A 15131-nucleotide genomic window follows, 5' to 3' on the forward strand; every position below is an offset into this window, starting at 1 on the left:
AAGAATGGTCAGCTTTTGATTTCTTCGCGAATGCAGATTGTGACTTCACATTTGGCGATGAACAAGTTAATGCCTTATGGCTAAAATATCATGATTTTCTAGCTGAAAATACTGTGATAGACACTTTAATGATTTCAAATTTTCCGTGCAAGAAAAAATTAAATCCAAACTTCGCTCAAATGGTGGCATTTGTACTTCAAAATGAACAGTTTTGCGACCTTGCACAATTGGTGGACATTGGGGGAACCTTTCTTGCATCTGGTGCGGACTGTGAGCGAGGTTTTAGCCTAATGAATCAACTCAAAAACAAGCTGAGAAACCGTTTAGGTGAATGTCATTTGGATATGTTAATGAGAATCAAAAGCTATCAATTGGATGAAAGTTCTATTAGTCTAGATAGAGTATACAAAGAATGGGTAAATGCCAAAGTCAGGAGAGAGAAAAATAACTGAGTGACTTAAATATGTATGTTATTTTGTGCAGTTTTATGTTAAATAGATTAGATTAAAATATTTTGTAAACCTACATAAACTGTGCCATGCGTGCATTCAGTGTGCACGTATTTTTGTCACAGGAAAAAAATTTGCACAACATAAGATTTTTGTGCACACTGACTACTAAAATTTAGAGGGAACATTGCTTGTGAGTATGATGTAATTGTCTTGTGATGGTGGGGTGATGTCATCTTACCGCCAGTGTGAGGTCACATGATGTAATTTTCCCACCGGTGTGAGGTCACGTGATGGCATGTTCCAACAGGTATATAAGGGGAAACCCCTGCTGTCACGCAGTCAGTTCATCAGTTAATTATGTTGCATATTCGTCTCATGATGAGGTTTCGTTTTAAAGCTGAGTTTTACTTTCTATATTAAGGTAAAAACGTTGTGCCGGCAGTTTCGCCAGTCACTATCAGTTTTTGTTTGTTGCACCTTTGATTTACCTTTACAGTCTAGTATTGGAGAGTGAAGACCTTACCAAAGTACGGGAACCCAAAGGACTGAGTAAAGTTGATGTCATTCGGCGGTTTTATAAAGGATCGACCTTATTGAATCTCTGTTCAGGAATAGTGGCCTGCATCTGAGATAATCCCTGCAAGATCAGGAAGGTTTGTGCAGTGTTCACCCTCCAGCAAAAAGGTCAGTTCCTTTAAGCTGTTTTATTTCCTACGCCATGAATCCTTTGGACAAGGCACCTTTCGGCTGGGAACAGCAGTAATGTCACGTCTTCGAAGAAATCAGTTTTCAGAGAAGTCTCTCCTTACTGACTGTATAAATCACTTGGACTTTCGAATTTACCACTTTAAGACTGTGTTCGAATTTAACACTTTAATAACTATTCCAGAGCTTGGCTGTTTGTTAAATTGACATATAGCAGTTAACTTCCGGTTAAGTTAGTCATTTGTTTACTTTTCACTATTGTTGAACAGTGTTTAATAAATGTTTATGTTTGTTTATAAAACCTGACTCAATTCTATATTCATTGTTGCTGACCACGTAACAACCCTCCTTGAATGTTTTCATGTTTTATTGTTTTAAAACATTGAATCACAGTGGATTTAATTTGGCTTTTTTGACACTGATCAACAGAAAAAGGCTCTTTTATGTCAAAGTGAAAAATGATCTCTACAAAGGGATCTAAATTAATTACTAATATAAACACAAGATAAATGATTACAGGAGTATTCACCCCCCTTAATATGACACACTAAATCATCACTGGTGCAGACAACTGGTTTTGGAAGTCACATAATTAGTTAAATGGAGATCACCTGTATGCAGTCAAGGTGTTTCAATTGATTGTAGTAAAAATACACCTCTATCTGGAAGGTCCAACTGCTGGTGAGTAGTATCCTCGTGAAAATTACACCATAAAGACAAAAGAACACTTCAAGCAACTTCACGAAAAGGTTATTGAAAAGCACAAGTCAGGAGATGGATACAAAAAAGTCTCTAAGTCACTGAATATCCCTTGGAGTAGTTAAGTCACTCATCAAGAAATGAAAAGAATATGACACAGCTGTAAATCTGCCTAGAGCAGGCCATCCTGAAAACCTGAATGACCATGTGATAAGAGGACTAGTGAAAGATGCCACCAAGAGACCTTTGACAACTCTGGAGGAGTTACAAGCTTCAGTGGCTGAGCTGGGAGAGACTGCACATACAACAACTGTTGCCCAGGTGCTTCAGCAGTCACAGCTTTATGGGAGAGTGGCAAAGAGAAAGCCACTGTCAAAGACAGCTCACATGAAATCCAGATAGAGTTTGCCAGAAGGCATGTGGGACATTCTAAAGTCAGCTGGAAGAAGGTTCGATGGTCTGATGAAAGCAAAATTGAGCTTTTAGGCCACCAGACTGAAAGCTATGATTGGCGTAAGCCAAAGAACGCACATCATCAAAACACACTATCCGTACTGTGAAGCATGGTGGTGGCTGTGGGGATGCTTCACTGCAGCAGGCCCTGGAAGGCTTGTGAAGGTAGAGGGAAAAAAAAATGCTAAGAAATACAGGGAGATCCTGGAGGAAAACCTGATGCAGTCTGTAAGAGAACTGCAACCTGGAAGACGATTTGTTTTCCTGCAAGACAATGACCCCAAGCATAAAGCTAAAGATACACAAGAATAGCTTAAATACAACAAAGTTAATGTCCTGGAGTGGCCACATCAGAGTACAGATCTCAATCCAATTGAGAATTTGTGGCTGGACTTGAAAAGGGCTGTTCACTCACAATCCCCATGCAATCTGACAGAGATTGAGTAGTTTTGTAAAGAAGAATGGGGAAAAATTACAGAGTCCAGATGTGCAAAGCTGATAGAGACCTATCCACATAGATTCAAAGCAGTAATTGCTGCCAAAGGTTATGCATCTACTAAATTCCAACTTGAAGGGAGTGGATACTTATGAAACCAATTATTTTATATTTCATTTTTGTAATTAGTTTAGATTACTTTGTAGAGATCTGTTTTCACTTTGACACAGTCTTCTTCTGTTGATCAATGTAAAAAAAAGCCAAACTAAATCCACTGTGATTCAATGTTATAAAACAATAAAACATGAAACTTTCTGGGGGGGGGGGGTATAAATACTTTTTGCAGGGACTGTAAACAAGATGAAAATCTAAGTCTTTTAATACAGAGTCCATCAGCCGTTGGAAAGTCTGTGCTGCATTTTTCACCCCAAACAGCATGCACAGAACTCAGAGGCCAAACGGGGTTATCACAGCCATTTTGGGAATTCCTCCAAGTACACAGGCACCTTCCTCCATCAAGTTGATTTTAGAAAAAATCAAATTTCCGAGAAGTCCTGAATTTATAGGACTGGGTAACAATTGGGGAAGGTGGACTGGTTAACATAGAACATAGAACATAGAATAGTACAGCACAGTACAGGCCCTTCAGCCCACAATGTTGTGCCAACCCTCAAACCCTGCCTCCCATATAAGCCCTCACCTTAGATTCCTCCATATACCTGTCTAGTAGTCTCTTAAACTTCACTAGTGTATCTGCCTCCACCACTGACTCAGGCAGTGCATTCCATGCACCAAACACTCTCTGAGTAAAAACCCTTCCTCTAATATCCCCTTGAAATTCCCACCCCTTACCTTAAAGCCATGTCCTCTTGTATTGAGCAGTGGTGCCCTGGGGAAGAGGCGCTGGCTATCCACTTTATCTATTCCTCTTATTATCTTGTACATGTCTATCATGTCTCCTCTCATCCTCCTTCTCTCCAAAGAGTAAAGCCCTAGCTCCCTTAATCTCTGATCATAATGCATACTTCCTAAACCAGGCAGCATCCTGGTAAATCTCCTCTGTACCCTTTCCAATGCTTCCACATCCTTCCTATAGTGAGGTGATCAGAACTGGACACAGTACTCCAAGTGTGGCCTAACCAGAGTTTTATAGAACTGCATCATTACATCACGACTCTTCAACTCTATCCCTCGACTTATGAAAGCTAACACCCCATAAGCTTTCTTAACTACCCTATCCACCTGTGAGGCAACTTTCAGGGATCTGTGGACATGTACCCCAAGATCCCTCTGCTCCTCCACACTACCAAGTATCCTGCCACTTACTTTGTACTCTGCCTGGGAGTTTGTCCTTCCAAAGTGTACCACCTCACACTTCTCCAGGTTGAACTCCATCTGCCACTTCTCAGCCCACTCCTGCATCCTATCAATGTCTCTCTGCAATCTTTGACAATCCTCTACACTGTCTACAACACCACCAACCTTTGTGTCATCTGCAAACTTGCCAACTCACCCTTCTACCCCTACATCCAGGTCGTTAATAAAAATCACGAAAAGTAGAGGTCCCAGAACAGATCCTTGTGGGACACCACTAGTCACAATCCTCCAATCTGAATGTACTCCCTCCACCACCACCCTCTGCCTTTTGCAGGCAAGCCAATTCTGAATCCACCTGGCCAAACTTCCCTGGATCCCATGCCTTCTAATTTTCTGAATAAGCCTACCGTGTGGAACCTTGTCAAATGCCTTACTAAAATCCATATAGATCATATCCACTGCACTACCCTCATCTATATGCCTGGTCACCTCCTCAAAGAATTCTATCAGACTTGTTAGACATGATCTGCCCTTCACAAAGCCATGCTGACTGTCCCTGATCAGACCATGATTCTCTAAATGCCTATAGATCCTATCTCTAAGAATCTTTTCCAACAGCCTTCCCACACAGACGTAAGGCTCACTGGTCTATAATTACCCAGACTATCCCAACTACCTTTTTTGAACAAGGGGACAACATTCGCCTCCTTCCAATCCTCTGGTACCATTCCCGTGGACAACGAAGACATAAAGATCCTAGCCAGAGGCTCAGCAATCTCTTCTCTCACCTCGTGGAGCAGCCTGGGGAATATTCCGTCAGGCCCCGGGGACTTATCTGTCCTAATGTATTTTAACAACTCCAACACCTCCTCTCCCTTAATATCAACATGCTCCAGAACATCAGCCTCATTCATATTGTCCTCACCATCATCAAGTTCCCTCTCATTGGTGAATACCGAAGAGAAGTATTCATTGATGACCTCGCTCACTTCCACAGCCTCCGGGCACATCTTCCTACCTTTATCTCTAATTGGCCCTACCTTCACTCCTGTCATCCTTTTTTTCTTCACATAATTGAAGAATGCCTTGGGGTTTTCCTTTACCCTACTCGGCAAGGCCTTCTCATGCCCCCTCTTGCTCTTCTCAGCCCCTTCTTAAGCTCCTTTCTTGCTTCCCTAAATTCCTCAATAGACCCATCTGATCCTTGCTTCCTAAACCTCATGTATGCTGCCTTCTTCCACCTGACTAGATTTTCCACCTCACTTGTCACCCATGGTTCCTTCACCCTACCATTCTTTATCTTCCTCACCGGGACAAATTTATCCCTAACATCCCGCAAGAGATCTCTAAACATCGACCACATGCTCATAGTACATTTCCTTGCAAATACTCCATCCCAATTCACACCCGCAAGTTCTAGCCTTATAGGCTCATAATTTGCCTTTCTCCAATTAAAAATTTTCCTGTCCTCTCTGATTCTATCCTTTTCCATGATAATGCTAAAGGCCTGGGAGCGGTGGTTACTGTCCCCCAGATGCTCACCCACTGAGAGATCTGTGACCTGACCCAGTTCATTTCCTACTACTAGATCTAGTATGGCATTCCCCCTGGTTGGCCTGTCCACATACTGTGACAGGAATCCGTCCTGGGCACACTTAACAAACTCTGCCCCATCTAAACCCTTGGAACTAATCAGGTGCCAATCAATATTAGGGAAGTTAAAGTCACCCATGATAACAACCCTGTTATTTTTGCACCTTTCCAAAATCTGCCTCCCAGTCTGCTCCTCTGTATCTCTGCTGCTACCAGGGGGCCTATAGAATACCCCCAATAGAGTAACTGCTCCCTTCCTGTTCCTGACTTCCACCCATATTAACTCGAAAGAGGATCCTGCTACATTACCCACCCTTTCTGTAGCTGTAATAGTATCCCTGACCAGTAATGCCACCCCTCCTCCCCTTTTTCCACCCTCTCTATCCCTTTTAAAGCACTGAAATCCAGGAATATTGAGAATCCATTCCTGCCCTGGTGCCAGCCAAGTCTCTGTAATGGCCACTACATCATAATTCCATGTATGTATCCAAGCTCTCAGTTCATCACCTTTGTTCCTGATACTTCTTGCATTGAGGTACACACATTTCAGCCCTCCACCTTACTGTCTTTACACCGTCTATTCTGCTTCTCTTTCCTCAAAGCCTCTCTGTATGTAGATCTGGCTTTACTCCATGCACTTTTTTCACTGCTCTATTGCTCTGGGTCCCATCCCCCTTGCAAATTAGTTTAAACCCTCCCGAACCATGCTAGCAAACCTATCTGCAAGGATATTGCTCCCCCTCGAGTTCAGGTGCAACCCATCCAATCTGTACAGGTCCCACCTTCCCCAAAAGAGATCCCAATGATCTAAAAATCTAAAACCCTGCTCCCTGCACCAACTCCTCAGCCACGCATTCAACTGCCATCTCCTCCAATTCTTACCACCACTGTCACGTAGCACTGGCAGCAGTCCTGAGAACGCCACCCTTGAGGTCCTGTTCTTCAGCCTTCTGCCTAGTTACTGAAACTCACACTTCAGGACCTCATCCCTCTTCCTGCCTATGTCGTTGGTCCCAACACGTATCAGGACTTCTAGTTGCTTTCCCTCTCGTACCAGGATGTCGTCCACCCGGTCAGAGACATCCCAGACCCTGGCACCCAGGTTTCGGTAATCGCCACAAGGGCAGTAACCACCATTGGACTTAGGAACCATATGGAGGAGCAAAGCCTAGGGGCTATTCGACTGGCATACAATGCCAAGTCTTTCCTTATTGTCAAACTCAACCTTCGTGGTTGCCAGCTTTTCTGGGTCCAGTCTACATGCACGGGCATAGACTGGTGAGCCAGTTGTAGAAATGTGGTGCTTTACCTCATGTGTTGTGACTGTAGTGGAGAATGTGGGCTTGGTGAGGTTTGGGAATTCACTCAGCAGTCGAGTAAACTCACGTGGTGGTGAATGCACTTAACCAAGTCATGGTGGGGAGCTTACTGGGGGAGCAAGGTAACGACCCAAAGTCCTTGACATCCACTTGCTGGCAGTTCTTAAGATCACATAATAGTCCTTGGGCTCACAGGAAATGTGCACTGAGCAGAGACAGAGCCACTTCAGCCAGAACGACGTCCCATGTGTATTTAGAGATACAATACAGGATAGGCTTCCGGCCCTCCCCGCCGACAATTCTGACTTCACCCTAACCCGGACAATTTATAATGCTCAATTAACCCACCCAGGGGGTTTCTGGACTGTGGGAGGAAACCAGAGTACCTGGGGATGATGTACAGAGACTCCTTACAGAGGATGCTGGAAATGAACCCCAAACTCCAACATCCCAAGCTGTAATAGTGTCGCACTAACCAAGGCGCCCAAGACCTTTGTCCTTACAGATGTTATTTGACCTGCTCAATTCCTCTAGCAACTTGATTTTTGGCCAGAGTAGGCCATTTGATCCTGAACCATTCAATGTATTAGGCAGATCTTATGCATTGTTTTGCATATTGGGCAGATTTTAAGCACTGCTTTGAAGGAGGCAAAAGAGAAGTAGAGGCTTGGGGGGTGTAAATACCATTTCATAGGGAACAGACTCCAAGTCGTACATGCCAATATGAAGCAAGTGAAAAATTGAAGGGCATAGAACTGATGAAACACAACTTTGCAGGGCTGGAGGACATTACAAGAAAAGTAATGCCTCGGACCATGTAAGGATTAAACACACACAAAGAAAGATATTTTAAACTCGAGGGATTGGTGGATGACAAAAAATGTAGATTAGTGAGTAGAGTGCTAATAGGTGGCTAGGACGTAGGTTCTGGGCCAAGTGCATGGTGAAAATGAATGATTAAAAGTTAGTTTGAGTTATGCAGTGGGCAGTGTTGATGAGATATTGGAACTTAGTGTGAGTTACATAATGGCCAGCTGAACTTTGGATGATCTCAAAGTCTTTATAAACCTCCAGGTAAAATATGAAATTAGATAATAAGTCTACAAGAAATTACCTTAAAAGTACAGTTCAATGTATTCAAACTGCAAGTAACAAGCACACTTACGAATCAACAGTTGAGCTCAGAATTTTGAATGGGGAGTTATTACCATTTTATTCACTCATCCACTAGAGGGTGCAATTAACAACTGGATTGCAGCACAAGACTTCATCATGAGTTCTAAAAGCTGACTTACTTTTTGTATTTCTTACCATTTGAATAAAAAACAAAATTTAAATACAATAGAAAAGGTCGCATTCTGAAAACTGTGTATTTAACAATTTCATATTTAGAAATTCAATCTTTCTGGCTGTCACTTGTTGCAAATAAAATGGTACAACTTCCAGTGAAATATGAAACAGTATATTGTTGTCTCCTGGTGGAGGTGCATTCTGCTTCACTCCATTGGTTTCAGTAAAAGCAAGAAACATCCAATTCCAGGGTGTTCTTATATGCTTGAGTTGGTATTTGCACCATGCAGTGTTTTCAGTGCACTTCATGATGCTTCATCACATGACCATCTTCCTGATGAACCCCAAATCAAAATATGTCGTACATCAGCCATGTATCCTAACAATCAGCCAAATGTCTCCTACAAAAAAACATTTTCTTTGAACTGATGATCAAAGTATGTTCTGACATGTCTGCCCTTCAGGAACTCAACAGCTGACTGCATTCTAGTTGTATGTGGTACATTCCATTCGTGAAACAATCACATAATCTTGGTCCCAATTTCTCTTCCTATCAACTTTTTAAATTATCTCTCATGTTTGAACTGCCCTTCCTGCCAACCTGTTTGAAACTGGGTGGAATAGAGCTGTGCTCTCAGGCATGAACATTCCCCTGATCTTCCCACCGGTCTCAAGAGTAATTTACTGCAGCCAGTCACGTGACCAGCCAGCAGATCATTGGAAAGGGGAAGGAAATCAAAGGACAGCTGCAGAGTTCACAGCTGCTAGAGCCACTTCCTCACGGTGATAGATTTTGGGTTCATTCTGACCCTGGATGGTGTCTATGTGGAGTCTGCATGCATGTGCTTCCTGCAGATTCTCTGGCTTCTTCTCATGTACTAAAATCTCTCAGTTTGGGCGATTAAATAGTGTAGGTGAGCGATAGAATCTGGGCTGAAATGTTGAAGCTCAGAGACCTCGGCCTTCATTCTCCTTTGTGCAGCTGGATCCTGGATTTCCTGTCAGGTCACCGGCAGGTGGTAAGAGTGGGCTCCCTCACCTCCACCCCTCTGACTCTCAACACAGGAACCCCCAGGGCTGTGTCCTAAGCCCCCTCCTTTACTCTCTGTATACCCATGACAGTGTTGTCATCCACAGCTCCAATCTGCTAATTAAATTTGCTGACAATACTACATTGATTGGCCTTATTTCAAATAACAACAAGGCAGCCTACAGAGAAAAAGTCATTACCCTGACACAGTGGTGTCAAGAAAACAACCTCTCCCTCAATGTCGCAAAAACAAAGGAGCTGGTTGTGGACTACAGGAGGAATGGAGACATCAATGGATCTGGGTTTGAGAGTGTTCCTCAGCATACACATCAATGTGGATCTCACGTGGTCTGTACATACCGGCTGTGTGGCGAAAAAAGCACAACAGCACCACGTTTACCTCAGACAGCTGAAGAAGTTTAGCTTGAGTCCTCAAATCCTAAGGACTTTCTACAGGGGCACAATTGAGAGCATCCTGACTGGCTGCATCACTGCCTGGTATGGGAACTGTACTTCCCTCAATTGCAGGAGTGGTGTGGACAGCCCAGCACATCTGTAGATGTGAACTTCACATTATTCAGGATATTTACAGAGACAGATGTGTAAAAAGGGCCTGAAGGATCATTGGAGACCCGAGTCACTCCAACTACAAACTGTTCCAGCTGCCAACATCCCGGAAATGGTACTGCAGCATTAAATCCAGGACCAACAGGTTCCAGGACAGCTTCTTCCACCGGGCCATCAGACTGATTAATTCATGCTGATACAATTACATTATTGATTGTTCTGTTGTACATACTATTTATTATTAATTACTATAAATTGCACATTGTACATTTAGATGGAGATGTAACATAAGGATTGTTACTCCTTGTGTTTGTGGAGGATATAAGTAATAAAGTCAATTCAAATTCACGATGTGGAAAGAATAAAATAAGATCAGTATAAAATGAACAGCATCTCTCTGTGCCTGTCGGTCACCTGCAGAGGAACCCATAGGGCCAAAGGGTAAAATTGCAAGCTCCATACAAACAGGACATCAGAATGGAACTGAGATCATTGGAGACTGCACATAACCCTTCATTTTCCTCATAAGTGGACCAGCAAAATCCATACACATTTTTGGCCATGGTCATGAAATTAAAGTCTGCCATAGACGGTCCCAAGCCCGGCTGTGAAAGGAGGACGATTGGGTGTGGGGCCAGCAACTCCTTCCTGTAAAAACCCAGAGCTACAGAAACCCCTTCATTCCAAGAATCATCGCCGTGAATCTCTTCTAGACTCTTTCCAAAGACAACACATCCTTTCTGAGATATGGGGCCCAAAACTGTTGACAATACTCCAAGTGTGGCCTGATTAGTGTCTTATCTCCTTGCTTTTATATTCTATTCCCCTTGAAATAAATGACAACATTGCATTTGTCTTTTTTACCGCAGACTTAACCTGTGAATTAACCTTCTGGGAGTCTTGCATGTGGACTCCTAGGTCCTTTTGCACCTCTTTTGAACCCCTTCCCCATTTAGATAATAGCCCACTCTACACTATTGTTCTTTTTACCAAGATGCATTATCGTATTTTTCCCAACACTGTCTTCCATCTGCTTCTTTTTTGCCCATTCTTCCAATGTGTCTAAGCTCTGCTGTAATCGCATTGCTTCCTCAGCGCTACCTACCCATCAACCTAGAATTTGAATTAGAATTAGAACTATATTTCTTACATCCATGAGGAAGAGTGCAGGGGAATCTCATTGAAACCTATGAAATGTTGAAAGGACAAAATAAGGCTATTGTCTTCCACAGTGAAGACAGATGCAAGGTACTTATTAAGTTCATCTCCCATTTATTTGCCCCCATTACTACCTCACCAGCATCACTTTCCAGTGGTCCAATATTAACTCCCACCTCCCTTTTACTCATAATATAATTGAAAAAAATAGTATCCTGCTTTATATTATTGCATAGTTTGCCCTCTTTTCCCTTCTTATAGCTTTTTTAGTTGGCTTTTGTTGGGTTTTAAAAGCTTGCCCAGGTGGATTGGAGGCGGATACTGGTGGGGTTGATGGCAGAGCAGAGATGACTGAAGTTTCTGGGAATAGTTCAAGGCGCAGAATAGATATGTCCCACAGAAGTTGTTCTCAAATGTCAGAGATAGGCAACCGTGGCTGACAAAGGAAGTTAAGGACCGCAAAAAAGCCAAGGAGAGGGCTTATTAGGTAGCAAAAGTAAGTGGGAAGTTGAATGAATGATGGATTTATGCATGGAAAGTCATGTTTGACAAATCTTATTGAATTTTTTGAAGAGGTTACTAGGAAAGTTGACGAGGGTAAAGCGGTGGATGTTGTCTATATGGACTTCAGTAAGGCCTTTGACAAGGTTCCATATGGAAGGTTAGTTAGGAAGGTTCAATCGTTAGGTATTAATATTGAAGTAGTAAAATTGATTCAGCAGTGGCTGGTTGGGAGATGCCAGAGAGTAGTGGTGGATAACTGTCTGTCAGATTGGATGTCGGTGACTAGTGGTGTGCCTCAGGGAACTATACTGGATCCAATGTTGTTTGTCATATACATTAATGATCTGGATGATGGGGTGGTAAATTGGATTAGTAAGTATGCAGATGATACTAAGATAGGTGGCATTGTGGATAATGAAGTAGGTTTTCAAAGCTTGCAGAGAGATTTAGGCCAGTTAGAAGAGTGGGCTGAAAGAAGGCAGATGGAGTTTAATGCTGATAAATATGAGGTGCTACATTTTGGTAAGACTAATCAAAATAGGACATACATGGTAAATGGTAGGGCATTGAAGAATGCAGTAGAACAGAGAGATCTAGGAATAATGGTGCATAGTTCCCTGAAGGTGGAATCTCATGTGGATAGGGTGGTGAAGAAAGCTTTTGATATGCTGGCCTTTATAAATCAGAGTATTGAGTATGAGAGTTGGGATGTAATGTTGAAATTGTACGAGGCATTGGTGAGGCCAAATTTGGAGTATTGTGTACAGTTCTGGTCGTCGAATTATAGGAAAGATGTCAACAAAATTGAGAGAGTACAGAGAAGATTTACTAGAATGTTACCTGGGTTTCATCTCCCAAGTTACAGAGGAAGGTTGAACAAGTTGGGTCTTTATTCTTTGGAGCATAGAAGATTGAGGGGGGACTTGATAGAGGTATTTAAAATTATGAGGCGGATAGATCTGTCACAATGGCGGGGGCATTGGGAGAAAGGGTGGACCCAAATGCAAGACACATCTTGTGAGATTACTTAGATTTAGTTTATTGTTCGATACCAGGAGAGCAAGGCAGGAGCAGGAGTAGCGATCTGGACAAGGACTCAGGACTACGACTAGGCTGGGACAAGGGTCTGGCTTGGACTTGGAATCGGCTCCCAGAACTAGAGGAGACATGAAGAGGCTAGGGTATGGACTCCGAGCCCGAGACTGGGCAAGGACCCAGTACCTGGGTCTTGCCTCGGGCTTGGATCCCTGCACCAGGCATGGACATGACATGGGCTAGGGAGAGGAGGAACATGGGAACACAGAGCCTCGGTCTCGGGAGAGCAGGTACATGGAACCATGGACACTTACACAGAACACAGAGTCGGGACCCCTCCTTGGGTACAGGACATAGAGCCAGGACTCACACACAGAACAGAGAGCCGGGACCCCTCCTTGGGTACAGGACATAGGGCCGGGACTCGCACACAGAACAGAGAACCGGGACCCCTCCTTGGGTACAGGACATAGGGCCAGGACTCATGACCCCCCGCGGGGCAATGGCAAGACAGCCTGACCTACCCCACGGAGGCGAGGACAAGACACGACAGGACTAACACGAATGAACACCAGACAGTACCTATCTAGCTCCGGCGATGGAACTAGACCGAAGTGCAGGCGGGGGCTGCAGACGAGGGCTAGAGGCGAGAGGGTCAGAGAAGGGATTCAGACAAGGGGTAGGACAGGAATCACAGACCGCCAGGGCCAGGACTTGACCTGATGCTTGAGCGCCGCAAGGACCAGGACTTGACCTGGTGCTTGAACGCCACTAGGGTCAGGACTTGACTTGGAGTTTGAATGCCACCAGAGCCAAGACTTGACTTGAAACTTGAATGCCCCCAGAGCCAGGACTTGACTTGGAGCCTCCAGGTAGTGGCGAGCTCTCGACTCGACCATGGAACAGTAGACAGCAGTTCTTGATTCCATCCAGTGGGTTAACTGACAGACCCACCTTGATGAGGAAACTTTGCAGGCTCGCTTCGGTGAGGTAACTGGACAGGGTTGCTTCGGTGAGGAAAGGCGAATTACCGGCATTCGCTTCGGCAGAGACTAGGCTTGCTCCGGCCAGATGACATTGGCACGCCATGACTTTGCAGATGCTACCATGCCGAATGGCTGAAAGCTGGCGACTATAAACTACCGGTTCAGCCAAGCGTTAATTGCCTCTAATCACCAAAGTTGAGGGACACGGGAAAACAAGGAATCAACGGTCCGGATCGTAACATAAACAAGGTAAATTTAAAGGGACCCCAATCCGGACCATGACAAGATCGAGTTGACGTGGATAGGCTTTTTCCATTGAGAGTGGGGAAGATTTAATCAAGGCGGACATAAGTTGAGAGTTAAAGTGCAAAAGTTTATGGGTAACATGAGGGGGAACTTCTTTACTCAGAGAGTGGTAGCTGTGTGGAACAAGCTTCCAGCAGAAGTGGTTGAGGCAGGTTCAATGTTGTCATTTAAACTTAAATTGGATAGCTGTATGGATAGGAAAGGAATGGAGAGTTATGGGCTGAGTGCAGGTCGGTGGGACTAGGTGAGAGTAAGAGTTTGGCACGGACTAGAAGGGCCGAGATGGCTTGCTTCCGTGCTGTAATTGTTATATGGCTATATGGTTATATACGCTATCAGTGACATAATCTGGTGGGTTGAGAATGAGGTGCTGTCCATATACTCTATCAGTGACACCATCTGCTGAGTTGAGAATGCGGTGCTGTCCATTTACTCCATCAGTGACAGGACCTGCTGTGTTGCAGATGTGGTGCTAACCATGTATGCATCATTGATACCATCTACTAGGTTGTGAATGTCTATGTGCTCTATCACTGACATGATCTGCTGTATGTCAATGGGGTGCTGTTCATGTACTGCATGGTGACATCATCTGCTGGGTTATAAATAGGGTTTTGTCCATATATGTTCCATCAGTGACACCATCTGCTGGGTTGTGGTTGTTGTGCTGTCCATATACTCCATCAATGACATGATCTGCTGGTATTGTGAATGGGATGTGTTCTATGTACTCTATCAGTGACATGATCTGTTGGTGTTGTGAATGCGGTCCTATCCATATAAGCCATCAGTGATACCAACTGTTGGTCCGTGAATGGAGTATTGTCCATGCAATCCAACAGTGACAATATAGGCTGGGCTGTGAATGGGGTGCTGTCATTGTATTTTATCAATGACACAATCTGCTGGGTTGTGAATTTGGTGCTGTCTATGTACTTCATTGTGACACCATCGTTTGGGTTCTGAATGTAGTGCTCCATCAGTAACATTAACTGCCGGTTTGCGAATGGGGTACTGTCCATGCACTCCAACACTGACACCATTGGACAGGTTGCTAATGGACTGCTGTCCAGATACTTATAGTAACCATCCTTCTCCGTGGATTGTCACCTTGTCGCGGTGGAGAAGCTTGGGTGGTCCTGAGATCCCGAGAGCAATGCTGTCTGGACCTATGCTTCTGGTAGGGTCACCCATGGTGGTAAGGTCGAGGATGAGGTCCCTGACAAAGAATAATCCAACCAAGACCTCAACGGTGGAACAGGCGGATGAAGTTACTTCAAA

Source organism: Mobula hypostoma, chromosome 16, assembly GCF_963921235.1.
Source record: "Mobula hypostoma chromosome 16, sMobHyp1.1, whole genome shotgun sequence".
Lineage (NCBI taxonomy): Eukaryota > Metazoa > Chordata > Chondrichthyes > Myliobatiformes > Myliobatidae > Mobula > Mobula hypostoma.